The 4,569-nt window shown below is 57.7% G+C and overlaps 2 non-coding genes across 2 annotated transcripts; both read left to right on the top strand.

Moving 5' to 3' along the window:
• Nucleotides 1-385: 385 nt before the first annotated feature.
• Nucleotides 386-2,200, top strand: LOC142792483 (small subunit ribosomal RNA). The gene has a single exon (XR_012890958.1). It is a non-coding gene; the product is annotated as a small subunit ribosomal RNA (ribosomal RNA).
• Nucleotides 2,201-3,919: 1,719 nt separating this feature from the next.
• LOC142792472 (5.8S ribosomal RNA) lies at nucleotides 3,920-4,072 on the top strand. Its single transcript, XR_012890947.1, has one exon. It is a non-coding gene; the product is annotated as a 5.8S ribosomal RNA (ribosomal RNA).
• The last annotated feature ends 497 nt before the right edge of the window (nucleotides 4,073-4,569 follow it).

Below are 4,569 nucleotides of genomic sequence, written 5' to 3' on the forward strand. Positions count from 1 at the left end.
CGTTTTACCACGATATCGAGGTGTGTTCCGTGTCGTCCTCGGGCGATTCAGATGCGAAAGCGCCGAAGACGCGGGCGTGACCCGTCGTCTGGCGGCTTTGCAGTCTCGGCTCCGTTGCTAGTTCCGGCCGGTCCACCGACAGTGCAGCGGGCTTGGGCAACCCGCACGGCGCGACCGAGTCGATGCAACGAAAAAGAGCGAGCATGAACGTGCTTCTTGCCGCACGGCTCCCACTCGTCTTTCGGGAAGGTTGTGCCGTAGCGAGCTCGAACGCCGTCATCTCGGAGTGCAAAATAAGCGTGTTGGGGCGCCTGAAGGTGGCCTCCGCCACACACAGACTGCGTCCGGCCCGCCGAGGGCGAGGACGGACGCGCAGTCGAACGATTACCTGGTTGATCCTGCCAGTAATCATATGCTTGTCTCAAAGATTAAGCCATGCATGTCTAAGTACATGCCGAAATAAGGCGAAACCGCGAATGGCTCATTAAATCAGTTATGGTTCCTTAGATCGTTTCTTCCTACTTGGATAACTGTGGCAATTCTAGAGCTAATACATGCAGTGAGCCTGGAGCCCTTTGGGTAACGGGTGCTTTTATTAGACCAAGATCGATCGGGTTTCGGCCCGTATTGTGTGGTGACTCTGGATAACTTTGTGCTGATCGCATGGCCACGAGCCGGCGACGTTTCTTTCAAGTGTCTGCCTTATCAACTTTCGATGGTAGGTTACTTGCTTACCATGGTTGTTACGGGTAACGGAGAATCAGGGTTCGATTCCGGAGAGGGAGCCTGAGAAACGGCTACCACATCCAAGGAAGGCAGCAGGCGCGCAAATTACCCACTCCCGGCACGGGGAGGTAGTGACGAAAAATAACAATACGGGACTCTTTTGAGGCCCCGTAATTGAAATGAGTACACTCTAAATCCTTTAACGAGGATCAATTGGAGGGCAAGTCTGGTGCCAGCAGCCGCGGTAATTCCAGCTCCAATAGCGTATACTAAAGCTGCTGCGGTTAAAAAGCTCGTAGTTGGATCTCAGTTCCAGACGAGTAGTGCATCTACCCGATGCGACGGCTCGGACTGAACATCATGCCGGTTCTTTCTTGGTGCACTTCATTGTGTGCCTCGAGATGGCCGGTGCTTTTACTTTGAAAAAATTAGAGTGCTCAACGCAGGCGAGTCGCCTGAATAAACTTGCATGGAATAATAGAACAAGACCTCGTTTCTGTTCTGTTGGTTTTTGGAATACGAGGTAATGATTAAGAGGGACGGACGGGGGCATTCGTATTGCGGCGCTAGAGGTGAAATTCTTGGACCGTCGCAAGACGAACTACTGCGAAAGCATTTGCCAAGAATGTTTTCATTGATCAAGAACGAAAGTCAGAGGTTCGAAGGCGATCAGATACCGCCCTAGTTCTGACCATAAACGATGCCAACCAGCGATCCGCCTGAGTTACTCAAATGACTCGGCGGGCAGCTTCCGGGAAACCAAAGTATTTGGGTTCCGGGGGAAGTATGGTTGCAAAGCTGAAACTTAAAGGAATTGACGGAAGGGCACCACCAGGAGTGGAGCCTGCGGCTTAATTTGACTCAACACGGGAAAACTTACCCGGCCCGGACACTGGGAGGATTGACAGATTGAGAGCTCTTTCTTGATTCGGTGGATGGTGGTGCATGGCCGTTCTTAGTTGGTGGAGCGATTTGTCTGGTTAATTCCGATAACGAACGAGACTCTAGCCTATTAAATAGGTGCGGGGTTCCCAGCACCTTACAACCTTCTTAGAGGGACAAGCGGCTCCTAGCCGCACGAAACAGAGCAATAACAGGTCTGTGATGCCCTTAGATGTCCGGGGCCGCACGCGCGCTACACTGAAGGAAGCAGCGTGTCTTTATCCCTGTCTGAAAAGACTGGGTAACCCGTGGAACTTCTTTCGTGATTGGGATAGGGGCTTGCAATTGTTCCCCTTGAACGAGGAATTCCCAGTAAGCGCGAGTCATAAGCTCGCGTTGATTACGTCCCTGCCCTTTGTACACACCGCCCGTCGCTACTACCGATTGAATGATTTAGTGAGGTCTTCGGACCGATGTCCGGCGCGGCCTTTCGGTTGCGCCGGTCTGTTGGAAAGATGACCAAACTTGATCATTTAGAGGAAGTAAAAGTCGTAACAAGGTTTCCGTAGGTGAACCTGCGGAAGGATCATTAACGGATTGTGAAGGGTGAGCGCCTCAGCTGCGTCTGCGCCCGACACTTTCTGCCGCTGACCCCGTTTGGACGCGGGGTCGGCTTTTCCCCACGGGGCTGCCTGAATGTGGAGCGGCACCCCGTGACAAATTGTTGCGCCCAGCGGACGCCAACACCGCGACCTTGGACGGTCGGCCAGGTGGCGGACGCGGGTACAAACGGCGCAACGCACTCATAGGTCGGCTTTCGACCCGCCACTGCACCGTGGCTCGAAGCGCTCGAAATGCGCGACCCGACCGCTGCGGGACCGCCTAGTACTGTAAACAGGAGCGGCGGAGCGCGAACGGCGAGTCGTGGTTACGTCGGTAGAAGGCGAGGCTGCGCGTTCCCGAAACGCCAGCCGAGTGCCCTCCCGACCGTTCGAGCGTGCAAGAACGAGACCCGACAATCGCGCGGCGACTGCCAAGTACGAGAGGAACGGCACAAGCGTCGGCGGTCGGTCAAGGAACTGGCGATGTGACGGGTCCGCTGTGCACCAGTGCATACCGTCCCGCCGTCCGCGGCAAGCGCCTCCGCGTCCTCGGGTGACGGAGGCTGCCGGTCGGTTCTTGCAGGCGAGGGATCTCGCTGGCACCGGTTCGCGTTGACGCGCGGCCGGTCATGGCACGGCGATGCGACGGCCGAGGTGCGCAGTACTCGATGGAGGAACCGCACGCTCCGATGACCGTCCCGCCCTCCGCGGCGTATGCGTACCGACCGTAATGGTTGCAGCAGCGCCGGCCGGCTTTTGAATTCGCCACACGAAACACGGTGCGAGATCGCGGTTAGGGGAGCGTCGACGTTGCCAGGCGTTTTGCTTGCTGCCGAGGGAAAGGCGGCACGGCCACGTCGCGCTCGTCGCGATTAGCGGGTCTGCGCGCTTTGGGAAGGTGCCGCAACGACTTGCCGAAAGAGGAAGCACGGAAGAACGAGGGACTTGGACGTCCCGACAATTGAACGCACTTGCGGCCAGGCCCTTGCTGGCTTCGTTCTTCCGCCTCGAGTAGGCTCGTACGCGGCTCCGGCGCCGAAAGTGGTCCTTGGCACCGACTTCGGTGGACGTGGGAAGTGCCGCGCAAGTACGGCGCGCCTGGCTCCACCTGTTGGCTAAAGTAGGCAGCCGGATCGGCATTTTGGTGTGCGGTGGCAAACCGTGGATGCGAAAAAAGCTTGTGCGATTTCGTGGAACAAAAAGCGGGGGTCCCCCTTTTTATGCGGAGGAGACCGACCCGCCCGCCGTGGTGAACCGCGACGCCACGGTAAAAACGGGAGAGGCTTGTCGATGGGACCGTGCATCCCGCGCTCCACGGAGGCCGGGAGGCGGCCGCCCGAGGAAATGTGTAGCCGTCGAGGCCCGCATCTGCGTGCACTCTTATCCAAATGGGTGTACCGCAGGCATTTTCTGGTTAGGCGGGCCAATGAGAGCGAGCACACAACGATACCTACGGGTCCGGCTTGGAGAACCGGCTTCGACGCCTCCCGAGTATTTATAGAGGGGTGGACCACGAAAGCACTCGCAAGTAGCGGAAGCGAAACGCCGTCCGAAACACACCGTTTGCTCGATTTGCGGCAGCCGAAAAAGGCGCGGCAGAGTTTTGGAGTCCAAGCGTGCGCTGAAAAGCGCCCTTCTTGGCCACTGTTTGGCCGAGTGCCAGAAACGTTTGGTTTTGACTGTACGGAATTGAACAAACACTTTTTCACGACTCTAAGCGGTGGATCACTCGGTTCTCGGGTCGATGAAGAACGCAGCCAGCTGCGAGACTTGGTGTGAATTGCAGGACACACTGAGCACTGATTCTTTGAACGCACATTGCGGCCTTGGGTCTTCCCTTGGCTTCGTCTGTCTGAGGGTCGGATCACATATCAAGAGAGCCTTCGGCGCACAAGGGAACGTGAGCCGTCGACTCGTTTTGACCGCGTCGGCAACACGGACAGCACGCTGAACACCTCACAGCGAGCGCCAACAGCGGCCACTCAAGGGCGAGACGGTGGCGACCGTCGTGCCAGAGCCCAACCGAAACGGGGGCGACCGACTGCATTGAGGATGTGGCACCTCGTTGAGACCGCCGCAGGACTTCGAGTCGGAAGGAAGCCTGCAGGGAAAGTGCGGTCGAGGTTGCGTACTCCTCTCTGCGACCGGGCGCGCAAGAGCTGCGAGAGCCACGGACGCGCAACTTTAACGCACGGTAAACACGAGGAGCGAAAGCCGGCCAGCAAAGCTTCTCCAGCCGTGCGCAAAGTGCGCGAGATCGCAGCCTTGCGTTGCGCTTGTTGCCCTCGAAGTAAGCAGGGTGTCCCGTAGACCGGGCGCTCGAACACGCTGCGGGGCCGTGCCTCCTCCAGGCTTTGCC

Source organism: Rhipicephalus microplus, unplaced genomic scaffold (assembly GCF_043290135.1).
Source record: "Rhipicephalus microplus isolate Deutch F79 unplaced genomic scaffold, USDA_Rmic scaffold_223, whole genome shotgun sequence".
In the NCBI taxonomy this organism is placed as follows: domain Eukaryota; kingdom Metazoa; phylum Arthropoda; class Arachnida; order Ixodida; family Ixodidae; genus Rhipicephalus; species Rhipicephalus microplus.